The 12,430-nt window shown below is 39.1% G+C and overlaps 1 long non-coding RNA gene across 2 annotated transcripts; it reads right to left on the bottom strand.

Annotated features, from left to right (window-relative positions):
• Positions 1-797: 797 nt before the first annotated feature.
• Positions 798-4,506, bottom strand: LOC145767277 (uncharacterized). Of its 2 annotated transcripts, XR_014288756.1 has the most exons (3): positions 4,282-4,506; positions 3,499-3,621; positions 798-3,307 (listed from the first exon to the last, which is right to left on the bottom strand). It is a non-coding gene; the product is annotated as an uncharacterized LOC145767277 (long non-coding RNA). The 2 variants fall into 2 exon arrangements; XR_014288755.1 differs by having other exon boundaries at positions 3,499-4,506.
• Positions 4,507-12,430: the final 7,924 nt, after the last annotated feature.

Genomic DNA, 12,430 nt, shown 5'->3' on the forward strand with positions numbered 1-12,430 from the left:
AAAGCGAAACTCAATCAATTGCAAGTTCCACAATGTTTCAAGACATTCATCGTATTCAAAACCATAAGGTAAGGCTAAGACCTTTGACGACTTCGGGTCTCAATTGCCGAGTTACGTCCTTGGCGAAACCAGGATCCAACATAGGCTACTGCGCTGGTGAAAACTTTCTCAGTGGAGGACGGACCATTCGTTAAAGAGTAAACTTGAAACAGTTACAGTCAGAGGTGGATCTACAGGGTGGGCCTGATTGGTACAGGCCCACCCAGATTGACAGTGGTCCCACTCAAAACCAGATTCATGAAAAAACATATTAATGTTGAACACTAGAACAACCAAGTGCCACTGACTTGTCTGTGGCATCACTATTTCACAGCATGATAGCCTACCACTTTAACATTTGTAGGCCTATCACTATAGCCTACAGTACCACTTTAATTTTTGTGTGCTAGCCCGCCGTGGCATTATTGGTGAACAGTGGCGGCTCGTGGCCTTTGGTGATGGGGGTGCTGCAAATGTTGATGGTAAGTATGACGTCATAATGTGACACGAACAGTCGAGCGCCGAAGGCGCGAGCTTCCTAGGGGGGTCTGGGGGCATGCCCCCCCAGAAAATTTTGCACTTTTATATGCTCTAAAATGCCATTGCTGGTGTTTTCAGGACAAAAAATAAAAATTTTGAGCAGTTGAAAATGTGGACTTTTAGAACTTTGAAACAAAAAAATTGCTTTTTCTGAAAGGTTGGTACAAAATAGGAAATCTGAAGTAGGCCTAATAGATGGGAACATTTTGCTCATAATATGAATATCAATCAATCATTTTATTTTTTGTCATTAACACGTCCGGGACGAAAAAGATACTACTAACTACAATAGTCGATATAGACCTACCAGCACGTTAACGAACGGGAAAAGATGGCAAAACCTTGAAAGGTTTAAAACGTTCCTGAATAGAAAATCATGTAGTGTCTGTAGTTAGCACGGCCACAAAACCCAAAAAGCAAACAGTAAAAAATAAAACAAAAACAGAGAGAAGCACACGTGTAGTAACAACCTAATGAAAAGTGTTGTGGATTGAATTTGTCAGTTCCAAGATTGATGTGGATGAGCAATGAGCAGTAATCATAATAATAATAGGATGGTTGGAGAAAGAAAACCGAACATAAAAGAAACCCATCCTCACTCCTCAGGCAAAAGCTCCTTTCGATGTGGCCCAGGAGAGCAGGTGTTGAGCTCTTTCTATGGTCAGACTGCACATCACACAGTAACCTACGGTGATTAAGGTTTGAGATCCAGTTTAAGTTATTGTTTCTTGTCCTGGTGGGTGAAGATGGAATGGATGAGCAGCTGGTAGATAAGATGATGATGTCCTGATGGTGTTGATGAAGCTCTCATCCCCTTTTGCGACGTGTCGTGTTGATTATGGAGTGTTGCGTTTGCTGTTAATATCTACAAACATAAAAGTACAGCACAAGCAGTCGACATTATTGTTAGGTAGGCCTAATCTTTTGTAAATTATTTCGGATATCCACTAAAATCTTCACAAGAATGCAAGAAAGTCTTTCTACATTGTCTTTCTATTGCGTATCCGTTTTGTTTGCTTAAATTTTGTTTTAGATTGTGGACAAAAAGTGACTTTGTATCACTCTTTCTTATTGAAGAAGGAAATTCGTTCCATGTTTTCGCACCTGTGAATTCTATTGAATGCTGAGTTACAAGCGTTTTTGAGAAGTATGGAATGTTTAGAGAATCATTATCATGGTTTCTTGTACACAGGCAGTGAACCTCTTTGACACATTTAAAACGGTTGGAGAAGCAATCTGGTAGTAAATTGTTGTGAAATTTAAACACGAAAACACTAATTTCCAGTTTGAACAATTGCTCAATTGATATCGGATCTTGCTACAACTACCATTGTTGGGACAAAAAATACGATGAATTCAAAGCAGATTTTTTCTCCTAATTTACAAGTAAAAAGGAAGTGTCCAACAGGAGAGTGACAATCTAGCCCAGTGGTTCCCAACCTTTTTGACCTTGCGGCACCCTATCAAAGAGATAAATAGTTTGCGGCACCCTGGCAAAACTGGATCAATTCTATGAGGTTTCTGTATTTCAAATAATTGTATGAAATCACACAGAATGAGATGCGCGTAAATAAATGTTATTCAAAAGTCAGTGTGAAATTTGGGCTTGACTTCTTGCACAAAGTCCCTTAATATCTGGGAGCACCTTCGATAAAGCCACTCTCATTTCTTCCTCGACTATGAGCAGTCATTCTCGTTTTTTAGTTTGTTGTGGAAAATCCACTCTCGCATAAGTAGGCTATGACGTAAAAAACTGCAGCAAAAGCACAATAGCTTTCTTTCCAACGCAAGGACATTCATTTTGAATTTTTATCCAGAAGTCGTGGAGAGGCATCTGCTTGTGCATAAGCTTAAAATTTCTATCGTTACGGATGTCAATTAATTCTTCTTATGGTTCAACAAAGCAAACTCTCTACCAAAGCTTTATAATTCTTCTTTAAGATTCAAAACAATATGAGAGTCCAGTAAAACTGGATTTCTCGAATTCTTCGCAAAATAAAATCATGAAACCTGGCAATAATGATGCGTTTCAAATGTTTTTATGGAAAGAACAGCAACGAGTCAAAATCTCTTTCGCGCTGTTTTTCCTGGGCGAGAAAACAAAGGCTTACCGCGGATTATCTAGCCTACTTACCGCCAGCGACTTCCCCACCAAGCGACCCTCCAGAAAGGAGCTGGGAATAACTGGGGGAGGTGCGCAACTTCATACGCACTGAAACTAGGTTAGAAATAAATAAATTTTGCACTTAACGGGTTAAAGTTAAAATAAAGAATGGGCCGCAGTATTGCAATATCTCAATATCTCGCGGCACCCTTGAGCATTGCAATTGGCACCCCAGGGTGCCGCGGCACCCCGGTTGGGAACCACTGATCTAGCCTATATAATATACATTGGTTAAAATTATTTGCAATATCATATATATAATATGCATATAAGCACTGTTTTGTAAATAGTTACCAGTTTTAACAAATTAGATAGGCATAGGCTATTATAGGCCTAACCCAAAACATAAAAAGATTAATTAATCAGTACGATACTTAACTTTAGGATGGCTTCTGAAGATTTGATTATGTGTGTCTGTGAATAAATAAATACAAAACTGTTGCCATTGATTGTTCAGACATTTCTTTTCCCAAATTGGTGTTTTGCATCGTTGACGAGTTGAACACTCCGTTTAGTGAGGGACTCAGTCAAGTCCATGGATCATCCAGCAAAGTTTTTCTTTCGCTGAAATACAAGATTTCTTGTGGTTTGTCTGACAAATTATTTTATGATGGGTTATTTTATTACTATGAATAACAAATAAACAAAAGACACAAAGTTCCTACAGTGCATGCTGCACATGCACTATGCAGGCTATAATTAGGGTGCATACAAAGGTAAACAGTGGGATAAACTACAAAACATAAGTTACTTACAAATAAACTGCTCCATGTCAACTGGAACCAAGCTTATTTATAGACAAAATCCATTCTTCTTGTTAACTTTTGAGCAAAATGATGACTTTGTCGTTAATGTCTGGGTAACGAAGAATTTTTTCTCTGTTGAAATGACGGCAAAAGCATTTAATGATTGGAGCCTTTCTTGATTGATGGTACTCAGAAAAGTTTTGATTCTTTTTAATGTCGAAAAGCAGCGTTCAGGCTCTGCTGTGGTCATAGGAATAATTAGGAGGATTTTTAACAGTTTGGAAATTTCACTGAGAGCATCTCTGAATAAATGTCCACAATTCAAATAACGCGGAATATTCATGCATGTCCAATCTGCTGTAGAATACTGCAAGTTCAGTTTCAAACTTTTCTTTTTCTATGATGGGATATGCTTCCACAGTTACTGCCACCTCATGTATGGGCAGTTTATTTTTAAAGCTATTGAAGCTTCTCTTGTTGAACAATTTTGCAGTTACTAATTGTTTGGTGAAGCAATATCTAGCCATTATGTCAACACATATGCAGTCACACACCTCCTTCGCTTCAGCCATAAGTGTTTTTGAAGAATTCTCACAGTACGGTATATACCTACTTTTGAGTTTCTTATCACGGAAATTGCACTTTTGAAATTGCTTATATATTCATGTACTTTGAACACATCAATATCTTGAGATTGCATTTGGTTGAAAATCACTTCAACATGAGACATTATTTGATAAAAAAGCTGCAACCAAAAGAGGAATTTTTTGTTGGTAAGGTAATGCAAAATACCTGTTGCTTCTGAAATGGTATGATCAGTAGTTGATGTAGACTGTAGTGTATTTCATCAAGGCAGGATTTTAAGGGTTCCAAATGTTCATGAACTTTATTAACTGTTTGTAGGATGAAAGTTCACATTGACAGCACCACGTTGCAGCCTCCCATGTCATAACCTATCCTTCTACCAGTCTACAGCTTGCTGCACAACTAGACTAGCACTTATAAACCATCAACACACAGCCTGAAAATAACAACGCTATGTGGAATTAATGTAAATATGGCAGACCCTGCTCAGCAAAATGCTGATAAAAAAATCTAGCCAATTAAGAAGTTGCGTTGTTCTTACAGTTACACCCCTAGATCTTTGTCCTTAACTTATTATCACAAGTAAACAAAGAACCTAGCTTAAATTTAATTAAGTAAGAACAATAATGATAACCTAGTGACTAGGTCCTAGTCTAAGCCAGGCCCGTAACTAGGGGGTGCGCAGGAGGGGCGAAGCCCCCCCTGCAAAAACGTTGGCACCCCCTGGAAAAAATTATGTTAAATTAGCTCTGTTCGCTGACTTTTCAGTTTTACACTCAATTTTCTTGTGTTTAATTGTAAACATTGTGTGTTTAAGGGTGTGGTAGAATCAGTGGCGTAGCCAGGGGGGGTTGGGGGTTGCAACCCCCCCCCCCCTTTGTCACACGTGTGACGTCACGATATTGAGATTGATGCTTAGTCTAAAAAAAAATTGCCTAATTTTATACAAAACTGTATTAAAAGAGCGAGTTTTGCCAATACCAAACATCTCAGCCAGGAATTAGCAACAAGAAAACATAGAGACTTAGCTTTATTTCCGAAAAATGCCGAAGAAAACATGATCTTATCCTTTTGCTATGCCACCGGACAGCACCATTTTACAGGAATATTCATACCCACATGTTTGTTGAAAATGCTCTCAGAATGCACCAAATTCAAAATAATTTTTCAAAATTTTCTGGGGGAGGTCCCCCCAGACCCCCCGCTGCTGGGTGTCGCCTTTGGCGAAGACGCTGTCGGGCTTCGCCCGTCGCCCGTCAACCCCCCCCCTTTTTTCTAAATTCCTGGCTATGCCACTGACTGTTTCTATGATAAACTAGTCTAATGTAAACGTTAGGGTGGCTCTTATTTGGCAAAAAATGAAAAAAATTTGAATTTTGTGTGGGACACCCTTTGAAAAGGTGAGGTTGTCAGAAAAAATAACTCCTGCAAAAAAATTTTTGACTTTGAAATTGATTTAGAGGTGGCCCTCCCCCCCTAAAGTTTTGCGCCCTCCTCCCAAATACCAAATCTGCATATCTCAAAAACTGTTTGAGCTAAAGATACGGTTTTTGTGTCAAAAGATGCAGAAAGCATGATTTCCTATCTGCTTTCTGAACAGTGATTGCGTCTATCTTGATTAGAAAAGCAGTTATTTAGAAAAAACCTGTTTTCGGTATTCTAGCACAAAACAGTGCTAAACAAGTATTGTGGCCCAAGCTATTCAATAAACAAAGTTCATAAACTAACCTGTAAAACTGGTAAAGTAATAAACGAAATAAGTATTCCTAAACTTTTATGCATTCATGAATAGCTAAAATGCCCGTTTTTTGTCATATTCCTTGAAGAAACTCCTGAGTGTGGAATCTGCTTTCAAGCTTCAGGTGCTATGCATTGCACTTGTTGGAAGGCGAAGGCGATTTATGCAAAAGCTTGGTCTGCATTTATGGTATCTGTCTGAAGAAATGGTTGAACTAGCCTTGTTTGACTCTCGATTGTCTGTGGAAAGTAACAAGGTAATGGTGGCAACCATGTTAAATGAAACAGCAGAACGTCCACCAAGGAGACGAAGCATCAAAGTAGATGCGTTTCTTAGCAATAAGGGTCTAGAACAGTATTGCACCTCTAATTCAAAATGGCTTCAGCTGTTGGGTGAAGATGAAGCAATAATTAGACTTTCAAAGGATCCTGCTCATTGGACTGAAGATGGTGCATTTATTCAAGCTTTACACATGGCGAAGGGACTTTCAGTAGTCAATGACAGAGCAGAGAGAGGAGTTGCTCTCAGTCTAATCCCGGATTTTAACAAACTCTCAACTGAAGATGAGTACCAACTTCAGTTTCTTTTGCAAGTTGTTACTGAACACAGGAAACTGTTGAATCCAAATTCCAACAAGAACAATATTGTCGATTCTTCTTTGTTTAAACCTTCTTTGTTACTCCAGGGGTCAAGGGGCTCTATCTTTTACCACCCTTGGGCAGTGCCGATGTGGTTTAGATGCTTGAGCAGGTGTCGAGTAGCAATTGCATTGATTCGTCATCCAGTTCAAGCAGACCACGCACACCATTTGGCGCAGTTACAGATGGTGTGGTCTGTGGTTTGTTCCTCTATGCCACACTCACAGATTGCGGATGGAGCCATCCCCAATTTGTGCATGTTTGAGCGGAATAGTCTGACTCCAGTAGCCCAGCACGCAGGCGGTTGTGCCACACCCAGGCCTTCCTTGGCAAATTATGCATTCTGGTTGGATGGGGGCTGGTGTCGGAGATAAAACTTTAGAGCCTTGAGGAGTTCTTCTTCCTCTCTGAGCTCTATTTGTTGTCCTCCCAGGTAGCCGCGCTGATGGATTGGTTTTCAGCGGTTTTCATCAGGAGTTGTGCGTCACATACAAATGGGTGTCTCGATTTCAGTTGGCGAGGATGCTCGATTGCTCGCTCACAGACTTGTAGAGACTTGAGTGGAGCAAGTGGTTGGGGTTCGTAATGCCGAGAAAGAGACAGGATGGCTTCTTCGCGACAAAACTCAGCTGGTTGGTTGCCTGCAAGGACAGGGAAATTGTCCGATTGTGTACAATGTGTAGGTCGCAGACATCCTGTCACGATACGCAAGGCAATATGTAAAATATTGTCGATAATATCGCTTCTTGCAGTACTGACCAGAATTACATTTTGAAATGAATATCGTTACCAGTGTTCCCTCTAAGGTGCAAAAATTAAGAAAAAAAAACGAAATTTTGTAGACGGTTTCGTGGTCACAAAAAAGGTTGTAAAATCAAGATTTGGTCAAATGCGTTTTTTCTAAATAACTGCTTTTCTACTCAAGATAGATGCATTCAATGTTCAGAAAGCAGATAGAAAACCATGTTTTCTGCATCTTTTAACACAAAAACCGTATCTCTAGCTCAAGTGGTTTTCGAGATACGCAGATTTGGTATTTCGAGAGAGGGCACAGAACTTTAGGGGGGGAGGGCCACCTCTAAATCAACTTCAAATTTAAAAAAAATTTGCAAGAGTTATTTTTTCTGACAACCTCACCATTTGAAAGGGTGTCCCATGCAAAATTCAAAAACTCAATTTTAAGAGCCACCCTAGTAAACGTTGTATTAGGCCTACGATTAATGTTCTTGCGTGAATATACCCACATTGTGTACAAACGTCGTTTTCGTACATGATTCGGAAGGTAAAAGTTGGGCCCCCTCTAGAATACTTTTTGCCCCCCCTGCTGCTCCAAGCTAGTTACGGGCCTGGTCTAAGCTCAATCAAGATAACCTAGTCTAAGCTTTATCTTTTTGTGCAGAAAGCAAAGCATATTAGTCTTACCATGTAACAGCATCAGTCACAGCCACCTAACATTGTGCTTGAAAACGATGAAGTATACTTGCAACAATAGTTAGCCTGACCAGCAACTGCAAAGTTTGCAGTTCGGTATCGTCGAGTTTTAAAGCAACCTCAGCCAAAAGTGACGTCACGATTCCTGTTTGTTCTTCTTTTATAAAATCACAACTGCAGAGCTTGCAGTTCAGAGCTTCCAAATATAAAACTTGAAAAATCATAATACTTTTTAAAATCCAGAAATTATGAAACTTCTAGTCGATAGGATCTATAAAAAAAAAGAAAAAAAAAGTGAAATTAATAAAAAAAAATAAAATTCTGAAATGTGCAGGGGGTGCTGCAGTTTTGCAGTTTCTATAGACGAGCCGCCACTGTTGGTGAAGACCCACCAAGATATTTCCTAGGCCCACCCATAAATTACGTTCTGAATCCGCCACTGGTTACAGTGCGTAGAGAAGCACGCTCAGTCTTAGATGTCAGTATGAGGTTCATTTGTGAAAATCCGTGCTCACACTCGCTCGATGAAATTGGAATGGAAATTGGATAGAAAGGAAGTTAGTCGACGTACGAGTACAGTGGTTCTCAACCTTTTTGTCTTGGCGGACCTCTTTTGGACGCAGACGCCTAAAAAAACTTTACTGAAGATTTGGTAGCCTATATCGCGTCTCCTAATGACCTAATGGAATCAAATGTTTCATAAGTTTCGAAGCGACACGCTTAGGAGAATTAGCTGAACTCGCGAAGCATGATGATTGATGACATTGGCGAAATTATGCTATGAGCTATATATTGGCACACAGGATCAAAAATCAGTAATCTGTATGCTGATTTAATGTTTTTTTATAAATTTCATCAAAAATTAATAGAATTTCTGCGACTATTACAAAGAATTTCTCCTTTTTTTTTTTTTTTTTTTGTAATCAATATTAATTCGTAAAAATCACGGTTGTTGCAAAACTGTGAGTGGTGATACTGCTGACTAACGTTTGCATTTGCATTGATCAACAATCTGATGGCTCAAAAGAATTAAGTTGAACATAGCCTTATTAAAAAAATTAATTCTTTTATATGATATTTTTTTAGTTAGGACACCAAACCTTTATGCAATGTCCTTTGAATTTTCAAACAACGCACCAGTTCGTTGCGACCTACAGTTTGAGAATCACTGTAATACATACATAAAACACAACCGATTTTTAAATGTCGCAATAACCAATCATGGTGCAAACCTGAAAACTTTCACAAACCCGGACCCCTTGAGGTTTGCGGACCCCCGGTTGAGAACCACTGTAGTAATAAAACTCGTCGACTAACCACACTTAGCCGTCCAGCATTGAAAGTTTTATAAGAAGCCGAAGCCAAGTGGTAAAACTTTCGACACTGGACATAGCTGAAAGACTTAATTCTAAGGTTCAAGACTTTGACGGCACTGATCTTCCACGGTGTACTTCTGTGGGGATCTTGACCAATAGGTCGCGGATTAAGACTGTTCTTATTGCTACTCTTTCCAGTTGGTAGTCTACCACGACTGCTCAGACATACAAGGCTACTCTGAATAGGGCAAGGCATAGGCTACTAAGAGTGGTGCTAAGCAGCGGGAAACAGTCAGTAACAAAAGTGGAAAAATACAGGAAAAACGAATTGTGATGTAACAAGGTGGCTCAATAAAATATCGGATTGTAAACGTCAGCGTGTGGCGCTGGGACAGTGAAGCTGCCTCAAGGTTGCACAATAACGGATCAAATGAATGATACAAATTGCAAACACCATCTTAACGCTACTCTGAACAAGGCAAAGCATAAAATAATAAGAGCATAAAATATTTGAGCTTCCGGAACGCCGTTCTGGACAAGTCAACTTTTTGATCGAGCTTCCGGAGCACCGCTCCGGACCGTTCCGGCTGAAATCCAGCCCTGCGTATATTATATATAATTATACAATATACATGCTTATGTTGGTATGGTAGTTAATATATAATGTAATATGACTATATACAAAAACAAGAGCTTGGTAGGCCTATATGGGCTCACAGCAAAGATTTTGGTTCAAAATTACCTTTAAGGTAAAGCGTCTAGCTAGCAAGGTTCAGTGTGTGTTTAACCAAAATTTCTAAAACTGACTAGATGTATGAGTGTATAGGCTAGCCATTAAGGTTAGTTTTGACTTTTGAACTAAAATTTTTGCTGTGTGAGTTGTAGACTGCGGCTGAGGAGAATCATCATGCCTGCTTACTGCTTACAGTTTGGTGTACAACTACGATAACTTGGTTCTTAGCAATAAACCCTGCTTAGCCTTTTTCATTTGAACATAATGTTGAAAAGAATAACTCAAATTCACAATAAATAAATGTTCAGTAGCACAAATAGTTGTAGGCTACTACTCCAATTTTTAGTCATCCACATTTTCATAAAGTTGGATCATTTTTTCAGCATCCTGTACCTCACTGACTGCAGTAGCTGATGCAAAAAACATTAGCAGTAGGCTACCTTATCATTTTTGTGTTGCAGTGTGGACCATTTATCGAAAATCCCAGTGCCTTAATACCATGCAAGCTCTGTACAAAGTTAAAACCAAAAAAAACTAGATTTACCTAAATTTGAAATAAAAAAACTTAAAACCCAGATGTGGTCAAAAAAAAAACAGATCTAGGTGGAAAAACCAAGCTCTGGCATCCTTGTGGTGCAGTCGCACCCAATGCTTTACATTACCTTTTTGAAATTGAAGCTTTAAAAACGTTTCTTAAATGCATCAAGTTGGAACCAACAAGAGCTTGAACGGAAGCTGAGTCAATGCTGAAGTAGCCTACAACTAGCAGTTTTAAATTTGTGACTGCTTTGCATTATGTAGAATTGTAGATTACGTTCCTAAACAAGATTCACTGATGAATTTAATGAAATTAAAGGAAGATGTAATCTAAGTAAGAGAAAGTTGAGAAAAGTAGGCTACTACTCGCAAGCTAAAGTTGCCTTGGCAATTAGCCTATAAATTTAAAAGAAAATGATTTTCTTTTCCTGAGGACAGAACGCTTTTATAACTCCACTTAACTAGCTGAATCATTCGAAGGAAATGTATTCTACCGTACATTGCTAAGGATTCAATAGTTGTTGGCATTGACAAATGTATCAACAGACTCAAACTTATCGTCGATGAGTTTGAAGTTTCATGAAAATTTCATCCTATGTCTGCTGTGCAGTTGCGGGCATGTGGACAAATTTAAACCATTTGTAGGCTACAATAATGACATTTTTCAAGACATTTTGGATGAGTTGGTACTATTGACAGAAAGCCACACAGCAAACTACAGCTGCAAACCAGAACGAACCACCCCATAATCTCTACACAAGGAATCATTGGTTGCAACTTTCGAAAGGTTTTTCCAAATAGTTTTGTTAAGATTTTTTTTTTTTGTTCCAGTAGCTACCTCCAACGGTTGCGCTTTGAGAACGTGGTTTTAGCAATTAGCCTACTGAAATCTGTAAAGAATTGTTTGCGCTCCAGTAGGCCTATGACTCAAAACCGATTGAAAAGCCTAACTATTGGCTACATGTTGTGCATCAATTCAGACGTCGCAAAATTTTATCATTTGATGCTGTGATCCGTAATTTTGCATTGCAAAAAGTCCAGAAAGGATTGAATTAAATCAGGGATGTCCAAAGTCCGGCCTGCGGCCGCGGCCAACTCCGGCCCACGAGACGTTTTTGTATGGCGCGCGCCTGTTGTTGTACAATGTGTTATTTTTGGCCTGCAGACACACAAAAACCATATAAATTAAACTTGCAGTTTTCTGAAAAATTATTGTGGCTGTTGGCCGCGAACACTTATTATCAAATCTGGCTCACGTGGGAAAAAGTTTGGACACTCCTGAATTAAATGCTTGATTGAACTATTTCCGTTGCCTGTAGGCCTATTGTGTGTTTACAAAGCTTTCTAGACAAAATAGTTTGCCTCAATGGCATTTTTGCTGCAAGTGTAATCCAGTGATTATTATTGATGATTTTTACATTGAACGAAGTTCTTTTCTTGCTGAGGAAAGTAGGCTAATTTCAGCTTAACACGAACATGCAACGCAAGATACAAATCAGTTGTATATTTGCTAAAAAATATTGTGGGGCCCATTTTTCGTATCGTTTCCCGACCAGTGCTGACTTCTCTCGGAGGCCCTGTACGGTACCAGTACCGGTACTCCTGATATTGAAACTTTGTGGTAATTACTAATTAGCTGTGCATTGTTGATGCCAGTATTATATTATTTGCATATTGGTGCTGCGGCTGTTACATATGCGTACAGCCTACTGTATAATGCTGCAGATTATTTATCCCAGGTGGTATTATAACTGTGTGTGTATTGTTTCTTTTTTATTTGTGTGTTCATCGCCATATTTTGTACAGCACTATAAAGCAATTTAACAATTTTGTAAATTTTTTGGCCAAATTGGGCCCAAAAATGGAGACTTTTCGCTTGTTGGTACGAAAGACCATCATGAAAACTCAATGTGTAAATGATACAAAGTATCTGGAATGCAGCAATGCTAAGGGGGTCTGGGGA

Source organism: Aplidium turbinatum, chromosome 3 (genome assembly GCF_918807975.1).
Source record: "Aplidium turbinatum chromosome 3, kaAplTurb1.1, whole genome shotgun sequence".
NCBI classification, from domain to species: domain Eukaryota; kingdom Metazoa; phylum Chordata; class Ascidiacea; order Aplousobranchia; family Polyclinidae; genus Aplidium; species Aplidium turbinatum.